Genomic DNA, 15,702 nt, shown 5'->3' with positions numbered 1-15,702 from the left:
TGACGGGGTAATATACAAATGGTCCTGAGCCTTCTTGGAAACGTGGTCTATGTATGCCATTGTTCTTCAAACTAAAATAACTTGTCAGGATGAAACACCTTTTACAGGAACAAAATTCTTTGCGATCCTAAAGAACGTGTGCTTTGAGGAACACTGACTTCAAGTTTTTAAAATGTAAACATGTTTCTCAATTGCAACATATCTTTGTCAAAGAATATAATGTTTTATATAATTTATGTAGGACTTGAGGATTCATGAGAACATATCCATAAACCTCCAGGGTTCTTATCACCCCAATTTGAGAAACACTGGTCTGTGCTTATGAATTACTAAACCAATTATCATTGAATATTAACATACAACTATAATTATTGGAATTTGTTTTAAAGGGATGAATTCTGAGCCAGTTCTGTACCGCTACTCAGAAAGGATGGAACAATATTAGGTGGATGGAAGCCTGCACTGGACAGCACCCAAAGGTGAATCAAGTCATTGCTCAAAATAAAATCTCTGGCAGGTTAACAAATAGTTATTGGGCCAGGTACTGGAGTAAATAGCAATACAAAAGATATGATTCACGTCAAGGAATTTGTGGCTTACCGGCACTACTGTATTCCTTGCTTCTTGCAAGTCAACTTCAGTGACTTCAATACCTCAACCCCTTTTGTCGTTTGGAAAATCTTCAAAAGGTCAAAAAAGAAAGCACTTAAAATTTTTTTCGCCATTTCTCTAAATGATTATTGTGATTTCTGACTTTCCTCCTTCTAGAACCTTAATATATATATATAGGATTGGAGGAAGTATCCTGACCCTAGTTTTGTGCATCTTTTCTCATATCCCCCTTTAGCTTTTCCATTTATCTTTCTGTAATTTACCTACCCATTTCTCTAACCACCTCCCTGAATTATAGAAGATCATAAAACCCAGGGTTCCCATGATTAAACATCATAATTTCTTTTCAGGGTATCTGGGCCCTGGTTATCAAATGTACATCTGGATAGGAGTTTGTGACTTGAAGTACAGAATTAAAAGTTGATCTGTGGTGGCTGCTAAAACATTGTTATCTGTGAAACTGTCCCAGGAAAATTTTTACCTGCTTAAAGAGAAGGGAACTGATATCTGACCTGAGCCAGTAACTGTTCCCCCGAACCTTAGAGGCTTGGGTGGCAAAGAGTACCGATGTGTGTGGTTACACAGAGCTAATACCTTTCTTTGCCTCAAGTCTTACAGACTGAATCGGAAGAAAACTTGATTTCCCCGCTACCATATTTCTGGCTTTAAATCAGTAGCTAACACTGGTGTCTTTCAAAATTCAATTCAAGTTGGATCTCAAGTATTTGTTTGAGACTTAGCTGATCTGCTGAATTGACAAGTTGAACCTCACAGGGACTGTACTAAAACACAGCATAAGAAGAAATCTGTTAATGAACAAGATGAACAATCGGGTTTAATTGCTAATGTTTTTTAAAATAACTTTTTGATATTATGGATACTTGAATGTTTGGGCCTTATGTATTTCAATTTTAAAACTGACTACAGGTAAATCCCTATTAACAAAAGAAAGAGAGCAAGTCTTTAGGCCAGATTTGCAAACAATGATAGTACCTATTATAGTAAAATCTGGAACATAGAATTGCCAGTTCTCAGGTTCCATTTTGCTTGCTTTTTAAAAACTCTGCATTTTATAAGCCTTCAGCATCTAGTTGGGAGATTTAAAAAAACAAAACAAAAAACACCCCAAACTTTTTATTTTAGAACAGTTTTAGAGATTTACAGAATGATTCTAAAAGGTACTACAGAGAGTTACTGTATACCCCACCTCCAGTTTTCCCTATTATTAACATCTTACAGTACTATGGTACGTTTGTCATAATTAGTACAGCAATATTGAAACATTGTTATTAGAGATGGTCCATACTTTATCCACATTTGCTCATGTTAGTCATGTCCTCCTTAGGCTCTCTTGGTTTCGACAGTTTCTCAGGCTTTCCTTGTTTTTGATGGCTTTGACAGTTTTGAGGACTAAATGGTCAAATATTCTGCAGAATGTCCCTCTGTTGGGATTTGTCCAATGTTCTTCTCATGACTAGCCTGGGTAGATGAATTTTCGGAAGACCACAGGAGTAAACTGCCATGCCACTCTTACTTCTTAAGTACATACTATCAACATGACATATCACTGTTGATATTGACTGATCACTTAGATTCTACAATTAATATTTTGTTATATTTGATTAAACTTCTAAAAAGAAAAAATTCATATGCATACTTTAGGTTCAGGGAAATCATTTTTATGCTAAAGGGAATGAACAAAATTAGGAATAAGATCTTTTTGCTTAGATCTGTAATACAATTACATCTGTAATACAGATCTATAAAACACAGCAAGTGTGCAGGATAGTAGTAAATAAATGGCTGTTAAAATGTATTTGCAGTGTGGCATGTCTCTATAGGCACATGCTGTGTTAATGCACTTAACCAAATGGCCCTTCCCAAGGTGCTTCAACGTTTTGGTATTATAGCATATAGCAGTGCTATTTGTCTTATTTGGCACAAGACACTTTTATATATTGTTTTCCTCTGTTCTTTTCTTTAAGCTACAGGCAACAAAACTAGTACCATTTGCCACCAATCTGGCAATGCAATCCTCCACTATGAGGTAATCATCTAGCTGATCCAGACTATCTTTATGGCAAAATACGGTAGACAGTTTGTAGAACACTCCTATAGCCCTGAGAATCCTTGCCCAGACCTCCAGGTTAAAAGACCTTTGAACTGAGAGAAGACCTGGGTTTAAGTATCACTGCGCCACTGACTAGTTGTAAAAAACAGAGGGGAGTCTCATCTATTGGCCTCCCAGCTTCCTTATCTAGAGAATGAAAATGTTGGAGTACATGATCATTAATATCCTTTCTAGTTGTGATGATCCTGTGATTTGTGTAGTGTTGGAGTATTTGAACCAGCTGGATCGCTATGCTGCTTGGTCTTTATCTCTAAAATACCTTGACATTTTGTTGGGCTATGAGATGATAGATCAAGAGTCTGAAAACTCTTGCCAATGAATATTGAATCCCAATGAAATGTGTGGTTCTGTATCAGTACCAAAATGTAACCATTTTCTCTGGCCTTAGAGTCCCTGTAAGGGAAAGGGACTGCTCTTTCTATATGTCATCACTATGATAACAAAAAAAAACGAGGAGGCTTTGATGCTAAAGTGGCCATACTCAGTAAATATGGTTCAGAGTAGCTCAGAAGATCTGGGGAGACTGGAATAGTTGTTTCCTTTTAGGTACCCTAGCCAGGCAGTATATAAATGAATTTGAGCTTGGATCTATTTAAAAATTCTTCAGGCAAATTTGCTTGCACATCATTAATGGGGCTTCAGGAGGGAGCACAGTGCATATATATGTATGACTGCCACGTTTAACTGGAAGCCTGTGTTTGGGGATGAAATATCTAACCTTAGGTTAAGTAAGGATGGGGAAGGATATTGCCAAGAGATTTCTGAAGCCTATTCTGCTCATAATGAGAGCGTCATAGAATATCAGTTTTGCTTTACTGAACATTTTATGTAGAGAATAGACTTGAGTAAGTGATCTTTGACATACTACTGTTAGAATTTGTTTGATATTGACATAAAGGTCTTACAAATAAAAAGGGAACTCCTGATCAGGAATCAGGAAGCCACATGTGGTTCTTTCCACACTATGCCATACCATGCAAAGTGCGTTCGACATTGCAAACGTGGCTTAGACCTGCTTCATTTCAGTAAGCTCCTATCCTATAGTAAAGACAACTCACCAATTATTCAAAATGCTCGAGGCCATTGTGTCTCTAAGCAGTAGTAATTGCCCTGCTACCTTGCATCTTGAAGTGTTTTCGGCAAGAGCATGACCTTTAGGCTACAAATTTAGTCAGCCCTTAAGGTGAGTGTTGGCTTGAGCCATATTTTCATTTAGTTCTTTTTTGTACTTGCCTAACCTTCTGTGCTACTGCCTGTGCTTGCCGTTCATTACAAGACCTTAGGGAGACCATACGGGCTAGAGAGGACACACCTATATCTAATGATTCAGTTAATGCTTCCTAGTGTTGTTGTTGCTGAGGTTTTCTCAACAATTTTGGTGTCCTGTCCTACTGAGCCCTGTCTTTATTCTTCAGAAAGACATTCTGAGCATGGGACACCTGAGGACTGGACTACAAGCAGCTCTAAGAAGCTCCACGTTCAACAGATCTTTTCTTTTGAGAAGCTGGATGTGCTCCAAGTACTCTAAGAGGATGGCTTGCAGGCCACCTGGACCAAAAGGTAGTTCGGGGAGCTCATTGATGGGGGAATTCTGTCTTTGGCTTTAAGGGCTTTAACTTCCTATAGCTCTCCTTTTTAAAACAGGACAGCCAGTTTTCATCAGTTCCTATTGTTTTTTGGGGGGGTTTGCATATACACACATTTTAGCTTTCCAGAGTGAGTTTGGCTTATTATTTTGTTTATCCCTCAGAGCCAGGCTCCAGTGGGGCCTCTGAGGGCAAGTGTACTTGATTCCCTTTCCATAAATGAAGAGTGAGAGATGCAAAATAAAATTAGTTCCTTCCACATCTCATAGCTACTTAGGAGAGAAAAACAAACCTATGCCTTCTGATTAGTAGGCCTTGAAAATTATTTCTGCTTGCGTTTAGCAGACGGGTAGCAAATGCTGAGGATTTGCTGATGAGTAGTACCAACTTGATCTGTGTCATAGCCCTGTTTGGGCAGGCCTAATTCCATTGTCACTGTCATGCCATTTTAACAAGTTGAGGGTTTGTTAATATGAAAAGCCATGAAATTGCTAAAAGGTAGAATAACAGACCCAAGGGTCTGTAAGCTATTTACTGGGTCCCTGCACCTTGTTTTTCCTTTGTATAGATTTGTTTAGCTGTCTTCATAACGAGTTTTATATCGCTGTAACCATTTTTGATTTCTCTGAATATCCTGGGACTTGGAAGTGTTTCATTTACATAAGCTGTTCAAGAAGTGTACCGTGTGGACTGAGTGGAAAACAATTGTGTTTACCTTGGCACTGCTCGAGCATCTCACTACTTAACATACAGATTAAAAATTATCGGGGCTTTTCCAAGTGGCTTCATAGCTGTCTTGGTTGAGAAAGCTTTGGTTTTTTTCTTCGATTATTTTCCATGTGTTGATTTTTTGACCTCCCCCCATACTTTATGATGAGAACACAAGGATTTTAATAATCCACGCCATGGATATTACTAATCCATGCCAATGGAGACTGGACAATAAAGCACAGTATGGGAACTTTGCTAATTATTCAGCTCTAAATTGCTTTTGGAGATGAGGGGAAGGAAGTTCAAGGAACAGAACTGGAATGAGTAGAAGAGTTTGCCTGTTTATAGAATATAGAGCTCCCCACAGTGCTCAGTCTGCATAGCTTAATTTAACCACTAGTTGCTCATTGGAAGAGTCTTTCGCTGTGTACCACAATTCAGTCATTATTTTTCTTTTCTCTCTTCTCCAGATCTTCCTGAGAAGAAGAGGCTTGTTGCTTTACAGTCGTAGTGACCCATTCCCTTTGACGGTCCCTAGGTGGAGATGGGGCATAAGGATCCTCCAGGGGAAAGGCTCACTACCACTGGGCAACAACCCTAGGCCAGGAGGTTCAATCAAGATTCTTTCCTGGGCCCTGATAGGAAGCTCAAGTCTCAAGACAACGTCAGAGGTGGGTAAGTTGTCTCTAAACATGTCATGAGGAAACTCTCTAATTTCGATCCTCTAGGTCAGTGATGAGAGAGGCAGAATAGCGGCTGCAGGTTGGGACATGAAGGTAGCCATTCAGTATAGTAAGTCCTGATTATACAGATTAGAGTTCAACTAAAGAAATAAGGCAATGATAATGGTGGTGTTTCCAGTGGCTCACCAAAATGCATTAGGCAAGACATTTTCCTATTTATACCACAACTTCCTGGTCTGTTGAATGCCGAAGTTGTATTAGTTTTATCTCTAAGGATCTAAAAGCTTCAACTTTATACATTTCTAGGCTCTATAGACACTTTCTATAACTCACTAATTTGAATCTCCCATAAGTCGAGCGCAGTACTCACTTAATACTTCATTATGGCATTTACATAGTTTCCCTCCCTCTTTGTTTTTGTAGCTCCTGATTGTTCGCTTTATACCTACCATAATCATCTTTCCTAAAAGCAGTGCAAGGAGCAAAAAATCTGAACGCACCAAAGGAAGACTGATATGCCTGACACTGGCATTTTAGAAGAGCAAGATGAAGTAAGTTGTTGGTGGATCGCTTTAGAGCTCAGAGCCATTTGTTGGAGGTTTTTGTGGGTTGGGGTGTGGTGGTCTAAGGCAGAGGGGCCCTGAATGTAATATGGGAGAATGACCAGTAACCTGTGCAGGCACACCTCAGAGATATTGCAGGTTGGGTTCCAGACCAGAGCAATAAAGCGAGTGACGCAATAAAGCAAGTTGTAATCTTTTTGCTGGTGGAGGGTCTTGCCTTCAATTTGTAAAAAACACAGCATCTGTGAAGCACAATAAAATGAAGTGCAATAAAACAAGATAATACTCTGTGTTCCAGTTGTGTCACAGGGAATTTAGTCCTACCTAATTTGTTCTTTATCTTCACTACATAGATTCTTTGCTACTCTGACCGTGTTTCCCCCAAAATAAGACTAGGTTTAATGCCATATTTCTCTGAAAATAAGACCGGGTCTTATGTTAATTTTTGCTCCAAAAGATGCATTAGGGCATATTTTCAGGGGATGTCTTATTTTTTCCTGTACAACAATCTACATTTATTTAAATACAGTCATGTCATCTTCTTCTGGAACATCGTCATAACATACTAAATGTGTCCGTCTGGCTGACGATCTTAACTGGGGCATATTTTCGGGGTAGGTCTTATTTTCGGGGAAACATGATAGAAGTCTAAACATATAAAAACCTAAAACAAAAAAGTTTGTTTTTTGCTGAAAGGAGAGTGGCCCATTCTTATCTCCTCTTGTGAGAGAATCTGTCTGCAGTAAAGATTTAGTGCTAAAGGAAAGCCAGTATTAGAATTGTGAAGGGTGTGAAGATCAAGTCCCTTTTCTAAAGGGGTGGGGAAAGAAGTGTATTTGACACTATATGAGTGGCCACCACTACCATCTAGTGGCAGGCAGACATGTTTTGGTTCTATGTAAAATTCAGAAGGTGAAAGTCTATAAGAACATCTGTGTTGGTTGTGGTTGTTATTATAATTATTATTGCTGGTAACATACCTAGTATTGGTACTGATAATATCTTATTGTAGATACTAATGCCCTTTTTGGTTTTCTTTTGTCTTCTCCTTGTGATGTTTATTGTGCCCCTCTTCCTCTGAATGTCTGCCTTGGCTTATCTCTTGTCTCAAAAGTGTGTATTTCTTTCTTTGTCTGTTTCTTCCTTGAATGTCTTTGGTCTTTGTTCTCTAAAGTGTGTCTTTCCCATTTGTACGGTTCTCTTGTTAGTTTCTTCTCTGTGTCTCATTTTCTTTTTTGTTCATGAGAGTGGTCTGTGCCTTGTCTTTGCTCTCCCAGACCTGGCTCTTCTTTCCCTTCGTGTCTCTGCGTCACATCTGGGTGCTTTGTGCTCATTTCATGTCCTGCCTACCTCTCTTTTTTTCTCTTTGTGAACTGATTGTTTGTCACTCTCTCCCCTTGTTCGTTTGACATTTTACCTTTTTCTGATTCTACTGTTTCTACTCTATCTTGGCTTTCTCTTTTCCACATGTCCTTTCTGCCTCTCTTGGGCCATTTACTCTCTTTTTTCATGCTCTGTGTGCTTCTGTGTCTCTTTGTTTTTTGTGATTTTCCATTTCACCAGTCCTCTCTATTCTCGTTTCTTCTTTGCTTTTCCCCTTCTACTGACTTTTGGGTCTTTCAGCCTCTTCATGAGTCTGTGTCTCCCCCTCCTTGACGTCATGTACTCTTCTCTCCTTGCATATTTTTTGTGCATGTGTGTGTTTGCTCATGTGTGCCTGTTTGTGACAAAGGGGCTTCTAAGCCCTTTCTAATAGGTGCAGAGTGTCGGCTATCAAAATAAGCACTGCAGAGCGGTTCCTATGCCAGACTGTCCTGTGCAATGATCCCAAACTAAAGAAGGCCCAAGGGTCCAGACTGAAGTAAAACCCAACACCTAACATGGACACAAGGTGGAGGGCCCAAGTAGAAGACAGATGTTTGAGGACTGAAATGGAAAACTCATGCCCCAAGATAGATAGAAACCTCACACCTGAGACCATTGGAAGCCCCAAGTGCCACGATGTACAGAAGGTGGCCCTGGTTGGACAGAAGACTTGACTGAATTGGATAGAGGGCTGAAGACCCAGGATGGGAGGCTGAAAGCCTAAGAGTGGGGACTCATGTAAAGGCCTGAGACACAAGGCCCGAGACCTGAGATAAAAAGAACCAAGGATGGGAGGCCTCAGACACACATAAAGACCCAGGAGTCAAGCCTCTCTACATGGACTTGAAGGCTATCTTAAGACTAAATTGTGTGGGAAGCTGCAGTCCTATGACCCAGAATCCAGAAGGATAGAAGCTCGAAGATCAAGATGAGAACCCTAAACTTCAGCTCTTTTCTGTCCTCCCTTCTCTTGGACATTTTCCCGTCTCCCCTTCCAGTTCTCCTATCTTCACTTAAGCCCACTTATTTTCAGATGTCTTTTTTGATGTAAGAGACATGTCTTTAAATTAGCAATAGTATGCCTGAGCCAGTTTTTATCACAGTTTTGAGACATTTATTACATTTTTGGTGTGTTTTTTTTAAAAAAGAAAAACACTTCCATTTCTCTTCACCTCCACTCCATTTGAGAGAGACATATAAGTGACACTGTATTTCAGTCCCCCCCTTTCCTCAGAAGCTAGTCTAGGCTGATGAGAAGGGGAAATAAGTGCCAGGCTATCCAGACCAATGAGAAGAATGAGACAAGAAATACACAGATGTGCCAGGCTGCTGAGAAGCACCAGCCTGCACACCTTACTTCTTTGAGCTTTGGTGAGCAGGATTCCTGGGGTTTGGCATTCCTAGTGATGGTCCCCAAAAAGGATGACTGAGACCCAAGGAGGCAGCCTGAACCCCCTGCTCATAGTAGTGGCCTCAGAATTTGGTAGATGGCACCAACTGTGCCCTTGGCTTTAACGCCCACCTCTAGGCTTAAAGGTTAGAGAACTTGGGAATACTTAGTAGGTTGAATCCTTTCCTTGATTTCTTTCCTCTTATCATGAGGGAAGATAATTTAAATGGTTGACAATATATATGAAAGCAAGGTGTTCTCATTAAGTGTCGTGGCAGCCATGCACAGCTAATATTTGAAAGTGCACTGTCAGTTGTGAAGTATTATGTAAATTGGGTCATCACACCCTTTTTCTCTAAAGGGTAAGATGGTAAATATCTTAGGCTTTACAAGCCATATGGTCTCTGTTGCACTTTTTTAAACAATGCTTTAAAAAGGAATAACTATTCTTAGCTCGTGAACCAAGTGGATTTGGTCTGTGGGCCATAGATACCCCTGATGCAGATGCTAGGGACTGTGCTGAAAATATTAATTTCCTTGTGTGCTGTGCCTGTCCCTTTGTAAACTATGAAAGTGCTTAGACTTCTAAGTTTCAGTTGATGAATGGATATTGATTACACAGTATATATACATCCTACTGTCTAAGCACTGGATATAAAGATTAAAAGAAGCATGAATAAAGTGCTTTGTCAAAGTATGTAATACTATGCAGATATTAGGAATTAAGTGGTTGATAAATAAATAATTCATATATTTATAGCCATGGTGTTTTTGCTGCTATGGTGATTCTGAGTAAAAATAAAGTATTCCAGGTAGCAGAAAAGAAAACACATGGAAACTGCTTTTAAACTATACAATATACAGCAAACACAAGGGACTAAGTTATTGTGATGACTTATAATGTGCCGGATAACATGCTAGGCACTCTGGATGACAAGGAAAATAGAAAGTATTCTCAATTTAGAATTAAAAGTTTCAGCTAGGAAGTGCATTTTAAAGTGCTTTTCTTGTCAACTAAAGCACTAAATAAATGCCAATGGGCTACATGTTAATGAATGAATGAATACTAATTGCCTTTTATGTGCCAACTATTGTTATGAGGAAAGAAGTGTAAATAGTTATGCAAATTGAGAGTTTAAATACTTGTTAAAGGACTGAACATCAGTTGCCTACTATGTGAACTCACGGTTATGGCACTAAGGAGCTCCATGCACTTATCATTTCATTGTGCCTACAACTGAGGAGAAGGCAATACAGATACTAACCTTATGAACTGTAAAGCACCATAGAACTAGAACTATTGATTTTCTCATTTGGTGCCGAGTACTATAGGCTTATAACATTGTATCACAGTTCTCAGACTATGAACCAGTGTTGGAAAAAACTTGGGAAAGGATTATTCGCTATTGAACACTCTGAATATAATCTGTAAAAGATTAAATGTATGATGAATGTGAGACTGGATGATAATTGTATATTATGTACCAGTCTTTTTGCTGGGCATCAAGATGTAAAGATAATCCATCTTTATTGTGTCCTAGGTAGTAGCACATAATCTGTACAGTCAACTTATAAGTCTTAAACTGCTGTACATATGTAAGCAATATCTGCTCATTGAACATCAATGATTTACTCTCTTATCCCCAGAGATGCAGAGTTTCATTATTATTATTGAATCTGCAGCACAGGCTTGGGTGTACATTTACGAAGCCTACTGTTCTATACAGATAAGGAATTAAGTGCTGGCTGAATGATTACTGATTACTTTCTGTGAGGCTCAGAACTGCATATTCCTTATGATACAAAAATGATTTTATCCTAATAGGATGCTCACTGGAGGAAATGAGATAGTAGGTGTGAGATTCAGACTAAACGGTTATTTAATGATGTAAACATGAGGAAAATAGAATTGTACAAAGCAGTATGCTAAATCCTGAGCTAGGTGGAAAGATACAATAGACCAGAAGGCTACTTGCTCCCTGGCCTGACTAAAGAAATGGGAGATTTTTTTTTTTTTTTTAAACCAAGCTGTTCTGATTCTCCCTCAGTTTTTGGAATGCTGAATGCTGAAGAGGGAGGTGAATTACATCTACCCTGGCCTGGCTTAGAGACATTTAAGGCATAAAAATAAATGCCTTTTAAGTTCATTTGATAAACAGAGCATATTTTATGTGAAATGGATCATTCTAGGTCCTGAGCATTACAAAAGTGAAATGGGCCTACTCTAAAGGGCTTTAGATGACAGATAATAGCTGAAGCTCTGAAAACAACTTTGAGTTTTGAGTAAATATTTGAGTACCTGTTTTCTGGTCCAGAAAACCCATTGACTTGCCTTTGAGATTTAAAAAATAGGGGGGAAAAAGGCATGGTTCTTTCAACATAAAATGACATTTTCCCTACTTCTACATAGTCTCAAAGTCACTTGCTCATTGACGTAAGTTGAAGCCAGAATGATGAAGGGTCCAGGATTTCTCCTTTAATTCATTAATTTAAGATTCTGCTTTTGTTGTAGTTAAATGGTTTAAGATGAGAAGGTGAAACAACTGGTTTTAAAAGTATTTGCTCGTTGGCCTGGCTTAAAGTCAGGAAGTCACTTGAGCAATAAGAGATTCTTTCTAGTTTGTCCATATTTTGTAAAAATGTATTCACTCTGAATAAAATACTGTCTGAGGAGAGTGAACAGATTCAAAAGACCTAGACCAAGATTCACTTAAAGCTTACTGGCTTATGATGGAAACAACAAAGTTTATGACTGCAGTTCTTTTATTTGTTGAAGAGCCTTCATTGAGCAGCTGTGATATTAAGATATTGAGAAGTAATGATTAAATAGATCAACTTCTCTTTGGCATGCTTCACAGAGTGGGAGTAAGAGAGCCTTTTATTTATTCATTCACACAAACATTGGAGAAGGTGATGCTAAATGAAATAGGTCTGGTACAAAAGGCACTTTGTCTTGGAGATGCAATTGAAAAAACAAGAAATGGAATGAAACCTTTTCATTTATTCATTCATTCTACAAGTAGGCCTATTGTGTATAAGGTCCTTTGCTAGGTTCTCTGTTGGCCCCAAAGACATGAACAACCGAATGCTTTCCCAAAGAAATTTTAAAAACTTCCTTTTGGGTTGTTTTTCTGATTAGGGGCTTTGTCCCCAAACAACATTGTACAATTTAATTCCCACTCTATTTCTTCTACCAGTCTGGCCACTACAATAAGCAGGGTTTCCACTGAGCTTGCTCCTTAAGTTGTAGGAACCCTCCTTATAATAGACATTTTATTTTCCCTATCCCATCCCTCATGAGAGATAGCTGTGACCACTGCTGGGCAGAAAGAGGGATGACGAACGGCCAATTCCCAAACCCTGGTCTCAATGGCACCAGCCTTGGGGAACCACTCATACTCGAGCCATACTTCCTTTTGAAATGCATTTACCACTTCTACTCTCTACTCTTTATCTTTTACATTCTTTCAAATATCCACTACCTAAGTAGACCTCTGAAGAACAATTCCCAGATAGTACATAGCAAGATTGGAGACGGAGACCTGATTCTCTTTTGCAACAGCTTTTCAACTTACACTTCAGAAATCTCCTTCGGCATCAAAACCTGCTCAAGAAAGAACTTGATATGGCAGAATAATGTCAGTGAATGAAAATTGCTTAATTTTTACCATGCTGAAATTTTAAGAGTCGTAAAAATCATAAAAATTGGAATTGGCAAAAATTGGAAAAATACCGAAAACAACTCAAAACCTCTAAATCTAGGCCCTCCGGGCTTTGACCTTTTCTATTTTGAAATCACTCACAGAGGGTGGGCTAGGAGGAAGAGTGAAAGAAAAGGTCAAACCTGTTTCTGAGGGCAGCCTGCCTTTAACTGGATCGGTCTTAAGGCCATCACTATCTCGTCTAATGGATTGCTTTTTTCAGTTTAGTGCAATTCCAATAACTGGTCATTGTTGAGATGATAAAATTCTTTGTCACCACTCATTTCTCTAAGTTCTTGAGAAACCAATTTTTGACTGAATGGTTATCAGCTAAGCATTGGGTTAGATAACTATGGAATTTATTAATTAAATCAATTTGAAGAAGATTTGAGGGTGGTGGGTGCATTACTAGAAAGTGGAAAGGAGAAAGTAACTGAAAGCCTTCCTTTCACAGTTTCCGGCACCCTCCCACTACTGACAAAACAAGAACAAGACAACTTGCCACCATCTGATTTTTGTGGCTTAAAGGAATTTGTGAACAAATCGGTTTTCCTAGGAAATGGCTTTCTCTCTACCCTTCTGCCTCAAAGGGAATACATGCCAAAATGCTCTGGTAAACAGAAGACACTCTTTGACTTGTGAACTGATGTGAGATGCACAATCTGAGCCTTGAGTGTTTTGAAGATTGAAAAGTCTTGCTAGCATGGGTGACCCTGAAAAGCAATTGAAAGCCATCTATCTACATGTCACAACTGAGAAAAATTGGGGGGTATGTTGTCTAATGTCAAATAAAATGTACTGTTTTGAAAACTGTGTTTTGATGTGACAAACTACCTCACTGCCCCTAACCACACACGTGGTCTCATTTTTTTGTCCTTTACTACCTTAATCACCCAGTTTGGGTAAATGATTTGAGGTCACATTTCTTTCTAGCTTTAGTTGCTTTGGTCAGGAATACTGAGAAGCACAAACACAATAAAATGTGAGAAGCAAAAATTTTGAGGAAAGGGCAGGATATGAATAGGGAATAAACTATTTGTAAGTATGTGGGAAGTAGGATGCACTCAGGAAGGAAAGAAGTTAGCAGCCCCATTCCCTCAGCACGTGAAGGGACCATTGGGGTTCCTAGAATTCGGATTAAACTGGCAAGGACATATCCTTTTCAAACTGAAGCCTGAACAGCTGGCCTCACACATTACGGTCAAAGCTTGTTATAAATGAGCCTCTGACTCTTGGCAGCTTCCATTCCCTCAGGGGCTGACTTCACCAGTCTTGTCATATTTGCTGTACTCACTGTTAGGTTTTGTGGTCCCTTTGGTCCTCACCATTCCCATTCTGTTGTAATCCTGTAACGGAGAGGAAAAGCGCCATGTTTTCTGTTTAGTGAAGAAAAGTCACATGTGGCAATTTGAAAAGGGCAAGTATTGCGTTTGGAAGAAAACCTTAAGCTGCTGTGGAATATTTAGAAAATAAAGCATTGGATAGTATGTTTCAGCTTTTATACTTTATAGGGGTATCAGTGTGTGCTCCCAGTTATGTTTCGTTCCATGCCAAGCCACTCCCACAGATTAATTTTGTGCCTCCTGTCAGGTTATTAGTCTACCCTTGGTCATCAGAAGTTTTTCTCTGTGTTTCTTTGGGAAAGGTAATGTTAATGGGGCTAGTACACTGAGGCAAACCAATACCATTTTAATTTGAAAGTTGTGTAATTTGAAAGGGTCTAATATTGAGCCAGCCATTTTGTTAGCTGTGAATGAGTGGGCAGCAAAACAGGTAGTTTTAGGTGCAACTTGGAAAAGCGATCAATGGTATCAGGAAAACCAATCGAAGGACCTTGAGACAGTTCCTAGGAATTATACCAAATGGAGCACCATATGAATAAGTTTCATACCTTTAACCTCTCAGCTATATTGCTTCCCTCAGCTTGGTAAAGGGAGTAAAAACTCAAAAGTTCCTGGGTTTGCTATAGTCTTTCTTCCAGTTACTGATATTCCTAAGGATCTTCCATTTACCCAATCTGGTTTCTTTTCCATGTGTACTCTGGATCAAAGCCAGAACTACTAGCGTGAAAGTCATCACATAAGGAAAGATCAAGGCAATAGGGGACTGGAAAGAAGCTGGATTTGAGCATACTTGCAGATAACTTACTGTCACTTGGGGAACTGGTGAGGAAGCAGAATTTGCGGGTAGGATGAGAAAACTCTAGAAGAAAATTCCATGGGAGAGAAATGTTAAAGATACGATCGGATGTGAGGTCCTCACTTATAATCTACAAGAACTAATGAGTTGTATAGGCCTAGAATAAATCCTTTCCCCTTTCCCTTCCAGAATTTTTTTTTTGTTTTAACAGTCAGTGATTCTGAAAACATCCCTGAGGCCAACTGCATTATAATGAGAATAGAGGAAGAGATGCGCACAGGTTTGTGGCAGTGAGCTCTTGTACCCTCCCCCTACCTCTAGAGGTTAAGAAACTGCTCTTCTGTTACTATGCAAATAGTCTCATCTGCATAGTGTGGGGGTTTTACTCTAATTCCATTGGATTGTATTTTCTTTTGGTGCTTAAAGGTGCTAGCCATGTAATTCTCAGCACAGTTCGAATTGTGTACATAAGTCCACATGATACAGGGGAGGCACTTGAAGTCCATAGAACATGGTGTTTCAGAGATATTAGGAAATAGATAGAAACAGTACTTGGCAGGGTAAAAGCTGCAAACACCACAATCTCACTTAATAAAGCTAAATATATAGACATATATATGGTATATATGTATATAGCCTGTAGAGTGCTTATGTGGTGTGATTTCCAAGGTAGAAGAAGACCTTAATTCTCAAGCCTGTATTTAGTCTTCTTAGTAGCTGATGTGTGAAATTCCATTATCTAGAGATGAGTCTTTGAGTCTTCAATATGTGATAAAGCAGGGATTGTTTATTTTATTTTTGTACCTGCACAGAACCTAACA

General features: G+C 39.1%; 1 long non-coding RNA gene across 2 annotated transcripts in view; it reads left to right on the top strand.

Annotated features, from left to right (window-relative positions):
• Nucleotides 1–13,557, top strand: part of LOC109455992 (uncharacterized) — a 28,563-nt gene extending 15,006 nt beyond the window's left edge. Inside the window, exons 2-6 of one of the 2 annotated variants that reach the window (XR_002138761.3) lie at nt 390–479; nt 4,159–4,303; nt 5,511–5,715; nt 6,147–6,274; nt 7,401–13,557. This is a non-coding gene — a long non-coding RNA (uncharacterized LOC109455992). The remainder of the gene's footprint in view (nt 1–389; nt 480–4,158; nt 4,304–5,510; nt 5,716–6,146; nt 6,275–7,400) is intronic. The other variant, XR_002138760.3, reaches the window with a different exon arrangement.
• Nucleotides 13,558–15,702: the final 2,145 nt, after the last annotated feature.

Source organism: Rhinolophus sinicus, chromosome 18, assembly GCF_057876585.1.
Source record: "Rhinolophus sinicus isolate RSI-liver-muscle chromosome 18, RSI-T2T, whole genome shotgun sequence".
Lineage (NCBI taxonomy): Eukaryota > Metazoa > Chordata > Mammalia > Chiroptera > Rhinolophidae > Rhinolophus > Rhinolophus sinicus.
Note: the sequence above shows the minus strand (reverse complement) of the source record. Positions and strands in the feature narration are given on the sequence as shown.